The sequence below is a fragment of the Scardinius erythrophthalmus genome (assembly GCF_964197995.2).
Source record: "Scardinius erythrophthalmus genome assembly, chromosome: 14".
Taxonomy (NCBI): Eukaryota; Metazoa; Chordata; class Actinopteri; order Cypriniformes; family Leuciscidae; genus Scardinius; species Scardinius erythrophthalmus.
The window spans coordinates 28,765,540-28,783,197 of record NC_138234.1 but is presented as its reverse complement, the minus strand read 5'-3'; the positions used below and the strand labels follow the sequence as shown (position 1 = coordinate 28,783,197).

Below are 17,658 nucleotides of genomic sequence, written 5' to 3'. Positions count from 1 at the left end.
TAAGAAAATATTGTTTGGAGGAAACATGGAATTGACCTGTTTAATGCTATTATAGATCATATAATATTTCATTTTTAAGTACACCTGAGAAGTCATTAAATGTAAAAAAAAAAAAAAAAAAAAAATCCTTTCATATTTGGAGGGGATGGGGCATTTTATTACCATTAATGCTTGGATAACATACATCTCCTTCTATTAGAAATATGGCTATTGCAGTGGCTGTGATATACGTAACCCTACCAACATCCGTTGCCATAATCCCCATTGTTAAATTAACACTGCTCTGTGTTTATATGAGTCCACACTCAGAGTGTTATAAGTAACACTGAAGCAGTGTTAAAGTTAATGAGATAATTAAGTGATTAATTGAGTGATTATTGACCATTATTGAAGACACCTGATGTTAACAAGCAGAATCACTGAAGGAGAAAATCACAAATGTTAAGTCACCATTATGGTGATCAGTGTATGCTTTAGTTGGGCTCATGACCTTTAAATAATTAACTTTAGATTTAGTTTGGCTGTTCTAACTGAGTTATAACAGCCAGATGATCAAAGAGAAAAGGTGAAATGATGGTGTTGGTTGTGTTTTAACATCAATATTTCACAATCATTTGACCTGAATCACTGAACTCGTATAGAGCCTATAGTTTCTGACTTATTTTTACTTGAACAGCATAATAGTTTAACAAATTATTTCTTAAAAGCTGTTCTTACACAATTTTTTTTTTTTTTTTTTTAGACACAGACATCAAGAATCAGCCTGTGAATCTCAACAATGGTGACAATTATAAAGCATGTTGCAGTGCACTCTGGGTCCCACCAATCAAAACTCATTCATGGCTCCAAACATGCATTGCTGCATGAATAAATAATGAGCTTATGTTTAGAGTTGATCTCTTTATCTGAATATATGGTTTGTCACCATTGCTGAGATTCATTCACTAATTCTTGATGTCTGTGTGTGCCTACATGAAAGATTTGTTAAGAATCTTGTTTTGTTGTTGTTGTTGTAGTATCAAAACAACTATTAAGAAATCATATGAAAAAAAACTTAAAATGAAAACTTTATGGACATACAAAATTGATTTCATATCACCAATGAAAAATGTTATGAATGTCAAGCAAATTATAAGGGCAATAATGCAACAGTATTTTTAAAGCAAGCACCTTCATTTTTTTCCATTCTTGTCCCTTAATTCTTAAGGGTGTCAGGGAGCCCCCCTCAGCTCGAACACTACAAGGACCATACGTACATCTGGAACTGGCTGAAGAGAAACGTCCAGAGCTCCTTTGCAGGAACGGCATGCTGGGTATTTTCCACCTCTTTATTTGCATGTCCTGGGGAAAAGACGATCATTGAGTGAATGTAGGTCAGAGTGTCTTTTCGCTCCGCTTTTGAGATCCAGATGAGACCTAATTCCTGTGGGGTTTAACGCCTATTAATGTTCTGGACATCTTGTGCATAAATGTGTGGACGTTACACGTTCCACATGTTCATGGTGGTGAAAGAGGCTGCGATGCGTCAGACTTTAATTTCTCTCGCTTGAGGGGCCCGGCTCACACTGAGACTCTTAGCACACTTAACACTATCGACAGGAGTGTGCTCACTAAAACCCACGTGTGCAGATGACAAGACACATTTCATGGAAGGGTGACATCTAAAACTTTTAAACAGCTTATACTACCAACATATGATTGCAAAAAGTTTAATAATGACCAGTTACAGTTTAACATATTTAGTTACTAAATATTTCAATACTTGTATAGAAATATTTATTTACATTATATATTTATGTATTTATTAGAGATTTTGCTTGGAGGCACATGACTCCCAAACCCTTTATTTACAATATATTTTCATCTTATACATAATTATAATGGCATAAGGCTTCAACTTCAATATGTGATCACAGTTTTACGATCAATACATTCCAGTGAAGTTTTGTTAGGAATACAAAAACTGAACTGAGTTTTAAAGTAATATAGAAACACCTGTTCAATCATGTGATCGCTGGAGCATTGCAGTATAGGTTTTAATCCAGAAGTCTGCACATTTAGATAAATACTAGTGGATTTTCATGTTTATTTGTAGTAGCATCTTCATTCTTAACTATTTTCCACTAAATTACACTAATTTACACTTATTACACTAATTACACTAATTACCGTCGCTCTTGAGCCGGTTTGACCAGCGAAGAAGAGCGATGTAACATTCCTCCAAGTGCCATTTATGAGCTGTGTCCTAATTCAGAGGCTGCATCCTTCGAAGTATGTGGACTTCAAGTGCCACGCCTACGAAGTCCACAAAGTGTTGAACCGAGGGATGCTAAATGGGACATAATGGGTTAAATTCCCCTCTGAGAAATATAAATACTCCCCCAATTTGTGTTTTCGGCGCCAGGCCTGCCACGTGTCTAATCAAGTTATGTTCCAAATTTGAAGTTGATATCACAAACATGTTTCTGTGAGATTTTTGAGTAGATTTTTTTGTCACAAATTAAAATATTTGGAACTTTACGTCTCAGACCTTTCCAACGGTATGTGTTTTTAAAGATTTGATAATAAAATAGTACAGTAAATTTGGTAAAATTTTAAAAATGACACCACCCACGAGGGGGAGTCGTCCGCTAAAAGATCTTAAAGTACCGTTTTCAAGGTAATGCAATGTGCAGTCTCAAAATAGTTTTCAGGATGAATTTTGAGTGTTTGAGCTCTCGAGTGAGACCTAATTTATGATGACTTGTAAAATATGTGATAGGAAAAAAAGGCCAACTGACCGTTAACATACAAAGCAACAAATATCTATTTTCTGCCTTGTTATGTGATCAGAACCAATGTAAGATTAGTAAATGAATGAAGAAAAAAATTATGAATTCATATACAAGATACAATATACTTCTTATTTAGTGTAAAATTGTCACATATGGCAAAACTAGTTCAAGAAAGCAATATACCTCAAAATTTCAGAAGATGCTTTCTTTGGGCGATTCGGGAAATGCGTGCAGTTGTAACCCATATGGGCTGGTCTTGAACAGTTTAGCCTAATCTGCTTTTGTTCACTCACTTATGAATGTCACATATTGACTTTTCTCGTGGTGCTTTGTTGGTCAACCTTTGATGGTAGGCTGAGGTTGGTTGTTGTCAAAATTTGAGCAGTGTAGCATTTGTTTGCTTAAAAGTCTGCCTCTTTTAATTTCAGTGGTGACCTAGAATCTATATCACACCACATCTAGATGCTCCCAAATTAGGCTCTGTCAACAAATCCATCTGCAAGTAATGTTTGGGACAGTTTATTGAGGAGCATCTGGACTTGTTATCGTTTCGTTTAGATGATTCATCTCTCATAATAGCGGCCTATACAGCTCAAATGGAAGTAATTTAAAGCAACCTTGCTGTGTTGTAAAATTTTTGTTTGTTTAAGAGTTTTGTTTGAGGCACTTAGTATCCTTAGTCTCTTCCTGTTGAAGTCAGAATAAGATCCTATAGTCCTTTTGCTAGTCATCAAACGTCTGGCTACATGAGACTACAATGATGGTATCTTATGCATCACACTTTGTGATTTATCATACAACCTTTCAATTACCACTTCTAAGCCACAACCATCCCATGATACTTATGAGCCATATGATTATCAGATAATGATTTCAGGATACTGAAACATGAGTCCCACCTCACATATAGAAGCACTGACACGAAATCTAGCGTCAAACATGAATGTTCCCCTCATTTCCCACATAGTGCAGGCATAGAAAATCCTTATCTATGATCCGCTGCCAAAACCTCTTCATTCGGTGGAGTCATAAATTGCATTGTCTGAAGACACCCATAACAAAGCCACTGCAGCCATTTCAATGTTTAATGGGAAGTTTCTCACAACTCAGTTTTCTTCCTTTTCTTGTTAAATGTTCCAAGGTTTCACTCACTATGACCTTGGCCATCACCCATGACCATCCATAACATCGTTTTAGGCCAGAGGTTGTATTTCTGTTAGATGGACCAGAGAAATTGCCTAGCAATGAAAAGGAAAGACTGATGAGTTAGGATGTTTTTAAAAGCCCATTAAACTGACTTGGCATCATACATTTTTTAGGATTCTTTGATGAATATAAAGTCATCAAAATATAATTTCCAATACCAAATATTTGTAAATATTCCAACTCTAGTCCTTAGACTCTCAACCGAGAGTTACAAAAGTTCCCAATCCAAACCATAAGGTCCACATATTGAATGCATCTAAAAATGTTCCTAATTTCTCCTAAACATGATGCACAAACACTGATTGCTGAAGAATTTCAGGCATGTTATTTTAATCTGGCAGAGATTTAAGTATTTGCTATGTTAATTCTTGCACCATAAAGGACACACACCTTTTAAACATGTTTTGTTGTCAGTTAAAACCAGCTGTCGGTACATAATATTCCACTGACTGTGTGCTAATCGGTCCCGAAGTACTGAAATCACAGCAATCTCTTGCCTGGAGCAATTTCTAGGAATTATTTGGCTACGTCATGTTGTACCAGAACAGATCTCAATCAATTATAAAGAAGTATCATTTACTATTGGTTGTTACCCAAGAATTTTCTGAAATGTCTTGTGGAGCTTTATGGAAGCAACATTTTTTTTTTTTTTTGATGTTCCATGAATAGAGAAACGGCCAAGGACAAAATGCTCTCACTCACATTTCACATTTCCACTTGGCATTGAAATTTGTTTGTTATATATAAAAAAGAATAAGTATCTGAGCATGTGCGGTATTGCCAGTACTGATTTGAAAATTATGATAGCCTACATTTTGATCAGTTATGATACACATTCTAGCAACAGCAATAAAAAAGTGCTGAAATATTATGCATGTTATTCATGGTCCTCAGTGTATAGAATCATTAAACTTTGATGTTATGCATTTCATATATACTTATCCAGCATACTTCACCTTTAAGGCTTGAAAACACTTTCTAGTAATTTAGGATCCTGTTTTCAAGTGCTCTAGGGAAGTTCCTACTTTTGAGTTCGGAAATTACAACATGATTTGCGTTCAAGTGATTTTGTTTTTAGATAAGATAGATGTTTTCCAAAAAACCTGATAGTTTTTAATTCTAATGTAACATAAATAGATGCACATTTGGTTAAATCTGTGTATTCTATTATTCCTAGGCTATAGCAGAGAGTGATGGGAAATGTAGTCTTGTTGCATAATGTTGCCTCCTCATAAACCAGATAAATGAGTGTTTACTGGCTATCATCAATGCTATTCTTCATTAATGGTTCAGGAAATGTGTAAAAGCGAAATTGTACTATCAACATTTATAATTATTATATTTAATAATGATTTGCTTCATTGTGTTTTTTTAAATGACGTGCACAACCTGGAAACGTCAAGGCTTGAAGAAAGTGTTTTTAATGGTATTTTGAGTTTATGGTAGTGTTCATTTGCACTTGGCACGACCATTGTGACATGCTTAAACACACTAGAAAATTTAAATATGCAATGTAACAGAAGAAGTCAGTGACAGATAATTTCTTCCGTACTGTGACGTACATCCAAGTGAAATGGATTATCAAAAAAAAGTAAAACATGTAGGGTGGGGACTTGGTTATATCCCTTGGTTGTTGATTGGATAGAAGCATATCTGAATATAAAAAAGGGGTGGAGTTTGTGATTGTGATTGAAGTGATTGGAGAAGTCCAGCATATGTCACCAAAGTGAAGTCTGTCGTTTCACCGGAATGGTTCACAATAACATTATTAAGATGCATTTTATGATATCATTTTATGTTTCCATTTCATTTCAACTTTAAAGAATGTCCATGCTGCTCTTTTCCTTTGAAGCTCCAAAAACCACCATAAAAGTAGCCCATATTACTTGTGTGCTATATTCTTCAAATGCCATAGAGAAGAAAGATTTGGCTTTGGAACGACATTAAGTTCAGTACCTGATGACAGAACTTTCATTTTTAGCTTAACTATGCTTTTAAACCTCTCAGTGAAAAAACAAAACAAAAACAGAAGCAGGAAGAGATTTTAATCTCTCTACCATCATAAATCCAGACACTACTTTAAAACCTGTTATCTTGGGTGTTTTTGAGGAAAGGATGGTTAACTGTTATCGTGTGTTTTTCTTATCTGCAGGAATGACTAACCCCTCAGCCGCTGTGTAGGCTAAATTGCAGATGTAGCTCAGTGCTTGGATTACGATTAGCTATCATAGATTTCCCTGCACTGCATCCAGAAAGTGATGCAGGTTCACGTCAGTGAGTGGGCTCTGTTCGTCAGAAGCTTGTTAAATGCCTGCTGTGATGAAGCTGAGCTTCTGTGTGCACTGCTAGTAAAACACTGGCTATTTATTAGTTGAATTGCCGCCCAATTTTTGTAATAATATGGCTATTTGTAGCCTGTTAAATTCTGTATTCATTCAATAACTCTCATATCTTTACACTTTTATTCAATGGAAAAGAGCAGCATGAACATTCTTAAAAATTTCTTCTTCATACAGGTTTGGAATGACATGAGAGTAAGTAATTTATATTTTTAGTTTGCTTTAATATGTTTCTTTAAAGCTCTTTTTAAAAACAGAAGCAATATCTTGGAGTGTTTTTGAGGCAAGGACTATTGAGCCCATCATGTGTGTTTTTCTTATCAACAGTCATTACTAACCCCATGGCAGCTGTAGAGTGACTTGCAGCTGTAGATCAGCATTTGGGTTATGATTAGCTATCATAGGTTTCCCTGCAGTGCATCCAAAAAGTTATGCAAGTGGATGTCAAAGAGTAAGATGCTTGTTAAATGCCTGCTGTGATGAAGCTGAATTTCTGGACAAATTTATTAGTTGCGTTACAATCCAATTTCTGTAATATCCTCCTGGGACCCAGAAAAAAAAAAGTTTTTTGAATTTAGTTTTTTTCCATGTCACCACACTGTTTAGAGCACAATAAACAAATGGTAAAAAAACATTTTTGAAAAATAATATTTTATTCATACGTTATGCTATGTCCTCTGTAGTGGACGCCAGGACTAAGTTGTTTAAAAAATAAAATGACATGAAATTATATGTATAGGCAAAAACAATGGGATTTTTTTTTTCAATCACCAATAAATTTGGGGGTTTCAGGATTTTTTCAACCAAAATTTGTATAAAGATTTTTCTCAACTATGTTATGAAAGAAATAATGGAATGAATTGATACACCATTTTACTTTATGCAATATGTGGGTAAAATGTCCATAAATTAATATTCCCATTCAATGCAATGTATATATAAACTGTATTTAATTTGCACCTTAATGTGTTCTTGGAGCAACATTTAATGAAAAAAGAAGTGTAATAATTGGAGTATTAATTGGCAACATTTTAATAATAATATCTAATATTTCATAGGAATATTGATGTATAATTTATTTCCATATTCACTTGTTGTGTCTCAGAAAATGCCTGATAAACATGATTTAAGTCCTGATGTCCTCTACAGTGGACATGTATGAAATCAATGCCCTGTTCTGTAACAGAAAATATTTTTTTATTTGAAACCCCTTAACATTTTCCTGAGATGTTGTTCTATGAAATACAATTTGAAAAGTAGTCCAATTTAAATTATAATTACAATATATTATCATATTTCCATAAGAATGCTACATTTGATCACTAAATTAATGTCAGACATTTTTAAAGACCAAGGAGAAGTTGTTTTCATGGTGAAACCTCCAAACATTTGGTGTCTCTGAAAAGTCCTGAATCTGCTCTTTACAGGACACCCAGGTTGTGTCATGTGACATGTATGATGTCAGAGAAATTCACTAAAATATAATGTCCACTATAGTGGACAAAAGTCTATTCTTGGGTCCCAGGAGGATATTGCTGCAATTTCTAGTCAAGTTTGCCTGCTTGTGGGAAAATGTGGGTGTATTTTGTGGCGGGTGAGCAAAGACAGATCCAGTAGGTCTAGTGTCAGCCCTCAGAGAGACTTTTTAATTTGACATATACATGTATCACGATTATGTTCAGTTAGTTTCCAGTAAGTAATCATCTTTGTCCTACCTCCTCTCTACACCACGCTTGGAAGCGTGACAGAATAACCGGTCCCAATAATATTATGCAGCAAATTTCACTGCTGTAGCCCAGGAAGGACTTTTTTTCTTCTTCCCCCCCCCCCCCCAGCTCACCCAATGCTTTCGTTTTAATGATGAGATGTTGAAATCTTCTTTTTGGATAGGAGCACATTTTTATTCCCCTTTGGATTTACCAAAAGTGAGGCCGTTCTCCGGTGTGTGGAGTGCGTGTATGCCAGGGAAATGTCGCTCCCACCTTGCACCAGTCACCACGCCAAGTCCGGCCAACCTTCACCCTGCACCGCGGATAAGAAGTCAGAGCCCACCGCAGATGAGGAGCTAACGCCTGCCTGGTGGATGTGCCTGTGATGAGGACAGTGCTGACCATCGTCCCGGAGATGAAGCCCCACAGTGAGTCTGACCAGGTGTGTGAACCGGCAACACTAATAATTCTACTGCTTGTTTTCAAATTTCTTTGCCAAAGGTTCGGTTGTGCCCTTCATGGCCACAGTTCACATCCTTTATGGACATAAACAATAGGATCTCCTGCACAGATGGTGTTAATTACTTAACCAACATAAACCCGTTGTATCATAGAGGCACCAGCAGTTATGTAACAGTGTTGAAGGCCTGGTAGGGAAACCCCTTTAAGTGATTGAATTGGGACAGAAAAGGTAATTCAATTGATGATTGAATGTTGAAGCTCGCTGACAGAATTTTGACAAAAATCCAGGGTTTTTTCAATCATCTCTCCAGGGTGAGGATGTAGAGGGACACTTGTTTTTTTCAGTTTCATTATTGCTGTTCCAAACAGCACAACCTGCCAGTCGTAGATAGTTTCCAACCACCGTAAGATCGATATGATCCAGCCAAATGCAGCACCTGCTCCAGCCAGTGGATTTTGACGTTTTACTTAAACAAATTCTCAATCCTGTTTCAACCGGCTGTCACACTAGAACGGTAGCCACTGTCGGTTTCACATGGATGGATGGGGCTGGTTGGCAAACGTCTTGAAGGCCCCATGTTTGGGTTCATGAAAGGTGTTTGTCTCGTATGTGATCTTTGGAATCAAATCAAGATTTATTGCCATCTTGCATTGTGTGAGATAAATGAAGTAGGTCTGGAGACCATATGTTTACAGTGATCTCAGACGTAAAACTTGTCAAATGGAAAACAATCAATACAAGACGTATCACACTTTACAGGTACCAGACATTTGGACTTAGATGTATTTGCTGGACAAAAGTACCATGACTGAAATGAGAGACTTTGCAGACTTTGACATGTATTAATTGCAGGTAAACCAAGATAAACAATCTTTATATACAACTGGATATTTATAATATGCGTTTTTGAGAAGCAGAAAGGTCAAAGAATTGGAAACACAGGAGAAATGAGGGAATGCTGTTCTGTAAATGTCAGGGAGGTTGTTAACCAAAGCTGTTAACAGCCACAGGAATATTTCTCTCATATCATCAAACCTGTATGTCTTTTTCTAAAGAACAACAGGATACAAAGAGTTATATCTGACATCTGCTTGATGAAACCATGGGACGAGTTGCACAAAGCCTCTAAATCCAGGAATATCTTCAAATTCCTCTATAGGTAAAATATGCAGAGCAGAATGGCTAATAGCTTTTTTACGTGAAGGTGCTCATTCCACATTCTTCTCAACATGTAAGAGCCTCATAAGTAACGTTATAGTATACATCCAAATTTTAAGATGATTATTTTGGTTACAGTGGTATCCTTTAAGAGAGGCTTGTACATGTGTTGCAAAGTAATCTGACAAAACCTTACAACCATATATAACAATATGGGAAACCACAAAACATAATGTTATACATCGCAAATGCCAATGAAAACAACTTGATGCGGGGGGAAAAATGGTGGTCTCCAAAAGAAGAACATTTCCTCTAGAGCCAAGTTTCAGTAATGCCTCTATTCCACAGAGATGTCTTGTATGTATTTATACAGCTGATGTTTTCTCAGCTCATGAGATTTACATTTTCCTGCTGCTGCACAATAGGTTTTTCATTGCTATTGCCAGGTTTCCTTCTAAAGATAGTCAAACTAGCTTGAAAAATTGTGTTTCTCAGGATGAGTCCATGTTATTGGCTACTCAATCAAAGTTAATCAAGGACAGCTATTAGTGGAGGAAGCTCATTTGAAATGTAGCTTGCCAAGCCGATCATGATTTACTGCTTTTTAAAGAAAGAAGTTGAAAGCAGCAATGCAGAGGACTGAGCTGAATAGAAAGTAGCAGGAAATTAAATGCACAGATGTAACATTAACATCAAACATCAGCTTAAAGGTCAAGAGAACGGATGTACTAATTAAACATGCTCTCTTAAACTGTACTTCCTCTCATATGTAGCATTGGAAAGTCCAGGTTAATGGGTTAATTTAGTTAGTTAATTGCACTTGTTTAAAAGAAAGTCTCTACATGGCCATTTGTGGGAAAAAAAAGGGAAATACTCCAAGCAAAACTACATTTGATAACATGGGCTTATTGGAAAAGTGTACCTCTACATACAATTCATCGCAGTTTCCAGCAGGAGTGTAACAATACATCGATATGGATAGATGCATCGATTAAACGTCTAACAATACGATGCATCGATGCCACATGTGAAATATCGATATGAGGTTCTATGTATTTTCGACATTTTCGTTTGCACACCATACTGTCTAACTGTCTGAAATAGACGTCTAACAAGATTGACTGAACCCCAAACACCTTTTGTCACAAAAGCTGGTATTGTTCACTGTCAAGGCATCGCGGGTTCATGTTTTACAGCAGAAACCGACAAGCACCTTTGTTGTTTGCGAACACAACCTGATAAGTCCGTTTTAGCAAATCAGCACGCAGTATTCAGGTCAGGTGACAAGGCTGTTAGTCACTTCGAAAAGATGCGCTAGCTGAGAGTTTCATCAAAGCTGACTAAAAGTGATCGAGGAGTTATTACTTAATCAAAACAACCCAGCTGCAGTTTGACTGATAGTTATCTGTTTTTGAAAATTAACTCGTCTGTTATAAATGTCCCAAATGGGAGAGGGTGTGCAATTTTCAAAGAGTTTAATTAAACGTTCATGTTATACATTTTGGTTGCATTTGTGAGCTAATAAAAAGGTAACTGGTTGTGTAAACTTGGCAGATGATATCTAAATATCGATAAATCAATCGATATAGCCCTGAATCGAATCGACACGTATCGTCAAATATCGTATCGCTGACTGAGAGAATCGATATATATCGTATCGTGACACAAAGAATAACATAAATTTCAACACATTTAAATGCAGTTTAGTGTGATAGTAATGTTAGACCAAATGAAACAGCGCTGCGTTACCTCACAAGTTTAATTTGTCTAAGAAACTGACCTGTGAGTAGTAATTCTGCACTCGCGCGTAGTTCGGTAGAATGAAATGTCCATATTCCTTTATATCCGCGGGACTCGCCTCGCGTGTGGAGCTGATAGCTGTCTCTTAGCAATCCCGACCTGCTTCATATCACAGTCGTGATAAAAACATTGATGTATTTACTCATCCATAAACATTATTAGATCGGTCGGCTTGACGTTGACGACAAGATCCATAATTCTTAGCAAATGTTACGTCATCAAACTATGCCTTTGTTATTGTAAGAGGTTAGCGACCCCTAGCGGCGAAAAAAATTACATAGTGTACGTTTAAGTGAGTTATTTATTGATAAATGTCAGTAAGACTAAAGAATTGATTTTAAACCATCCAGAACCCCTAACAGAAATAATGTTATGTGATCAACCTGTTGAAATTGTGAAGACTTTTAAGTATTTGGGAACTATTATTGACAGTAAATTGAATTTTTCTGAAAATGTGGATCTTGTATGTAAGAAAGCAAATCAGAGGTTATTCCCGTTATATGGAAACTGCGAGAATTGTCTGTAAGTTTGGTTGTTTTGCAAAGAGTTTTATGTCGGTTTAAGTGAGAGTGTTTTAGGGTATAACATAACTGTGTGTTTCAGATTAACTAATATTATTTTTGCAGGAATGTCGCCACAGGCATGTTTTTCCAATGAGCCTGAAGTCTGCTCGCGTAATGAGTTTGGTGTGACGTTTTGAAATTCATTGATGTCTGGAATTGATGAAACAAAAGGTGTTTAGAGATTGCGGTTAAGACATTTTAGAATGTTCTTGGAGCTTGGTGAATGCTATGATGTTACCACCACACATAATGTATCTAAGATGTGTGTTTCCTTTCTGGTGCCAGGATGTAAAGAAACGTTTGTTTTGAATTAAGAGCATTGGGGTTTTTCAGATAGAACAGGGGTGCAGGAAGATGTTTTGGAATGGGGGTTCTGAAGGGCAGAGAAGGGGGGGAGGGGATATATAAAGAAATAGTATTTAAAACAACTCAGTGCCATGAAGCAGAACAATCAATTTGCTTAAATAAATGGAGCATACAGTAGGTATATGTGTCTATAAATATGCCTACATTTTGACAGAACATATGATACTTGCAAATGTAATGCAACAAGGAAACTTAAGTTAATACAAATTACTATTTAAAATAATTGGCTATTGAGGTATTTTTTTCATGCAATAAGTGAGCCAGCACGCCATCAGGAAGTAAACAATAATGAATAAATAATAAAAACTCTTGTGCCTACCTTGCAGATTTACCAGGTGACAGCAAGTCACCGTCTTAATGAGTAAGTCATTGAATCATTCATTCACATTGATTCGTTCACAAACACTGATTCATTCAGGAGCTAAACATGTTCAGAGACGCAAAAACGATTATAATGTACCTTTGTTTGGAACTATTTTCGTTGAAGGAGCAAACACAGACAATATGTGTCTAAAATGTAATTTATAATATTAACTTCTTATAACCTGTTAATTTCAGACCCTGGTGTGTTTCAATCAAGATGTTGCAGTGTTGCATTGCCTCACGCGCCCCCTTCTGGATTGGAGTGTGGATTGCCTGTGACTGAACTTATTCGATGTGCGACTGCATACACCGAACAGTGACGTCCGTACCGTACGGTTCAGGACGAATACATGTACTGTAAAATTACACCCCTGTATACAAAATATGAATTTATTAACCAGTGAAAACAGGGGGTGCTCCACAGAAGAAAACAGTCATACAGGTTTGGAACGACATGAGGGTAAGTAAATGATGACAGAATGTCCTTTTTTTTGGAAGAACTAAGGTCACGATATGTAAGAAAAGCTAACAGACCAGTGCCAGGTTGAAACGCCTCTCCAGAGATGAGTTCACACTTGATTTATGGGGGTATCGGGTAGTATAGAACAGGCATCTATGCTTTCTGAAGTAATGAGATCTACATAAGTCAGTCTTGAGAGAAAACTTGGCAGTGGACTTTGACCTGAATCATGTTTGATTTTGTTTGGTGTCTTATGTTAAAAATCAGTTGAAACTCTTTGTTGCTTTTCACATCTTTACCTTACCATCATTTCCATCTCTCTTTCCTCGTCATTTATGCTTTTCTGACAGGCCAATGTGCTGTCAGTTCGGTGGGTTTTACAGTCAGCTAGAGCTCCAGAAGTTTGGCGCGCTCCAGCTCGCAGTTTATAGCAGAGTCTGCAGGAGCCATTATGGCCGCCCCGGACTGGCCAAGCCCCAACAGCAATGCACAGCGGATCAAAGGCCGTTACGCAATGATGTATTTAAGTTCCTGACAATATTTGGGTTTCTTTTTGGACTTTTGGACTTTTTGGTGGTGTTTTGACTCTTGGACAAATGTGTATGAAGGATTATCTTGCATGTGAGCTCTAGATGTGGACCAGGTTGGTCTGTTGTCAAGTTTTGAAAATGCAGTAATAGAGAATCAAACCCCAGCATTGAACTGTATGAAGTGAGATCACGGCTAAAGCATGCTGGGAAGCCACAAATATCTCTCACAGCGGGACCAAAAATTAAGTGGCCCATTCCTTACCCCACCCCAAGAGTTTTGCATTGAGTCTCAATATAATCTAACATTACATAAGAGGCTGCTCTCCCAGAGCAACTGATAAACACACCTCCTAGAATAAGAGCATCTTGTTTAGTACGCCAGAAAGGTTGCATGAGGAAAATTATGATCATTATTGATGCTTTTATTTATATTAATATTGTTATCATATAATATTCATGTGTTAATGCATTTTTTTTGTCTGAATCAATTTAGAATAATTCAAAACGCAATTCATGCATACAACGATTTGAATACACCTCTTGTATGATGCACATGTTTTTAATTTCTGAATTCAAATTCATTGTGTCATTGGGGGAGCCTCATTTAATTTATGGAATTATTGAAAAGATTACTTTATTAAGTAGATTAATAATAAATAATATAGTCATGTGGTGCAACCCACATGCAGAAAAAGAGGTGTTTATGACAGGTTGTAAAATGTCAATGGGTTTAAAATAAATAAATTGAATGATTTGAAAATTATTAAAGTGCCGCTATTATGCAATTTGAAAGTTTCCTAATGTTGTTTTGGAGTTTCATACAACAGATTTACATGCATCAAAGGTCAAAAAAACATTTAATTTTCTCATAATATACATTTGCACATCACCATATTTTCAATGATTCTCAAACGACTGGTCAAATTAATCAATCTCTCTAAATCCCTCCTTTCCGCAAGCTACTCTGCTCTGATTGGCCAGACAGCTCAGTCTGTTGTTATTGGTTTACAATCGAAAACAAAAACGCCCATTGTCATAACAACGTCAGCTGTCCTGAGGCTTCCTACACCGTAAACTAAAGACAGTAACAAACAATGACGTCGATTTGACCATATCAATGCGAGCGCGAGCGCGAGTCCGATGATGAAACATTGGAAGAACTAGTTATTCAACCCGAGGACGACACCATCACAAGGACGACTCGAGCAGGACTCAGTGTTTCTCAGTGATACACTACTCAGTTTGAGGTACATTATGAGATGTTGCAACTGTAATTCCTCACCATCAGCATTAACAAGTGCATGTCCATCAACAAACCGATTATTTTACTTGTACTTATTTATTTACCGAGTATTTTTCTAATTTATTGCGGTGAACGTGGGAACTGTATCAATAACAGTGCATGTATGCAATAGATTAGCCGAGCTCTAGCGTGAATGACTGATGTGAATGACTGATGTAACATAAATGTTGGTAAAACAAATCTCGCTCCATGCTTAATATTTACTCAAAGTATTGAGAACGACAGACAATCTGCATTAATAGACACTGTTATAGTTAATAGTGGTCCACAACTGATTAGTAGAAGTTTTCAGTAAGACAGTGATAACGTGAGTTAGCCAGTTAGCAGGAGACCTACACAATATAAAACTCAAAACTAATTATTTTGAACACCATCTTTCAAGAGCTAGCGGTTTGCGAATCCTGCATTGAACTCCGAGATTTAAGAAGCAGTCGTCAGTAAAATAAAGGGAACACAGCAAAAGTTTAGGATTATACTGCTGTGGTATCGTGTTAAAGATGAATTTTAACCACTGATTCTTCACATGCTCGTCCTTGGGCAGTGGAAAAAAAAGGGCTTTACCTTCACATTGTAGAGCACAGCGTCTTCTTGACATGATGCTGTTCAGCATCCACAGGAATCAGCTGTTGGTTTGAGGTTCAAGTTTTCCCTGGTGTCTGTGTGCGCAATAAATGGGCGGAGACAATATGCTAATGTTTCATCTTGACGTCACAACGAAACGGCTTATGACTCGTTTGAAAAACAATTCATTTCATTGACTCAGAGTCGACTCTTACTTTTGAAAGACTATAACTTTATATACGGTGCACTTTCAGATTTAAAACTTTGCAGGATGTTTTCATTCACTAATAACTATGTTACACACTACATGAAAGGTAATTTTCAAAAATCCATAATAAGGGCCCTCTACGATTCTGTAATTTTTGATTACGCTTTACCTGATAGTTACACCACATGACATTTTTAGAGCCATTAAAAATAAACCATACAAAACCATCCGAAATTAATAAAAATAGTATATATTTGAGAATACATCACGTTTATAGAAAATTTAAACGATTGCTCTTTTTTTTTTTACGTGGACTCTTATTTCTCATCGACCTTGATACTGTCACTTACGTAATGCTGAAACCATGAGCTCATAATGGCAACACATTACATAATTTAACAAAACATTGAGTATATGTCTGCATAACAGCTGTCATTTACATTATCGTCATCCTTTTTCCTCTGAACGACGCTGTTATTTTAGTTATGGCGTTTACAGCAGCATGTCTTACTACATATGCGTCAGATACAGATAAATAGCTTTCATAAAGCTGCCAGCATGATGGCATGCTTTAGATCTTCTTAAAATGTTTGGACGGATGCTGGACTTTCGGCTGCCCTCCAATCAGGGATACTGGAAGCCAAGGAACATAGAACAAACGCACACAGCATGTAGAGCGAAACATTGCTTTTGCAGGCCCCCATTGCCACGCCGCACCGTCTTTTCCACAGGCACCCGTCCAGTGGAAATGTTATCTGCACAGATACTTATAGCACACATCAGTCAGTGTGATCGAAGTCTCATAAGGAATTTTCTTCAAATATGAACCATTAAAAAGCAGTTAAGTGCAGTTAAGGAAACAGTTTGGGAATATTCTAACTCTAAGGAGCTTTGGTTGGATTCAAGAGGCCATTGATTTTCAAACTTCGATTGAGTTCCTCCTGTTGCTTTGGTCTCGTCGTACACTTTTGTTTTCCAATAGACAGTTCTATGCTGTCCTTCAAGAAAGTTGTGGGTGTCACAACAGTTCGTAAACAGTCTCCTCACGTGGACAGAGGTGGGATTCTGCAATGGAGTGTAGGAAAACGAGAGTGCGAGAGAAGGGGAAAAAGTGGAGACCTCTCAAGTGCTTCTTTCCACAGGAAGCAGAGTTCAATTAGGTGTGGCCCACGTGCGTCCTTCAAAGAAAAAAAAAATCTAAATAGGATGTTTTGGATGTTGCAATGGAGACCGACCAGAGCCAAAATCTGTCACAGGCCAAATAGAGTACTGGTGGAGTGGAAAGACAAAACAAAACAGATCCAAACAAGTTTTAGAGGAGTTTTGATTGGCCATAATTCATTATACTAATTGATTATAACTTAAGTAAGCCAAATGCTAAACCAGATGGGGATTTTTGTTTAAATTTGCTTCCGATTCTTCATATTCCACTTAACGATTCTAGTTCCTAAACGATTTAGAGAAAGCATTCCACCTCATAATTGGTCCTTATACTACAAATGCTAATCTTGATAACATATTTTTGCTTTTATGTAAAATACCAATCATTAATTTTCTGAAGGTCACCTAACTACATGCCAAATAGCTCTCATTAATTTCCAACTTCATGTCAACTAACTAGTATTAGTAGACTGTTATGATGGGGTTATGGTTATGATTAGTAGAATAAGTTGACATGTACTTGTAAAGTTATGTATAGTCTGTGGAATTAAGCAGACAGTCTACTAATAGGCCTTCTCTAATGAGAGTTAGTTGACATGTAGATGCAAAATTATTTATAGTTAGTAGAATGTCTAAAATGTACTATCAAAATAAAATATGATCTTACTCTTTATATTTATAAAAAAAAAAAAAA

The 17,658-nt window shown here is 36.7% G+C and overlaps 1 protein-coding gene and 1 long non-coding RNA gene across 3 annotated transcripts in view; one reads left to right on the top strand and one right to left on the bottom strand.

Moving 5' to 3' along the window:
- Positions 1 to 17,658, bottom strand: part of abi3bpb (ABI family, member 3 (NESH) binding protein b) — a 54,905-nt gene that overhangs the window by 33,431 nt on the left and 3,816 nt on the right. The gene's annotated exons all lie outside the window — the stretch shown is intronic.
- On the top strand, positions 6,316 to 14,514 carry LOC308702610. The gene is made up of 5 exons (XR_014031627.1): positions 6,316 to 6,514; positions 8,210 to 8,470; positions 12,705 to 12,739; positions 12,937 to 13,201; positions 13,552 to 14,514. It is a non-coding gene; the product is annotated as an uncharacterized lncRNA (long non-coding RNA).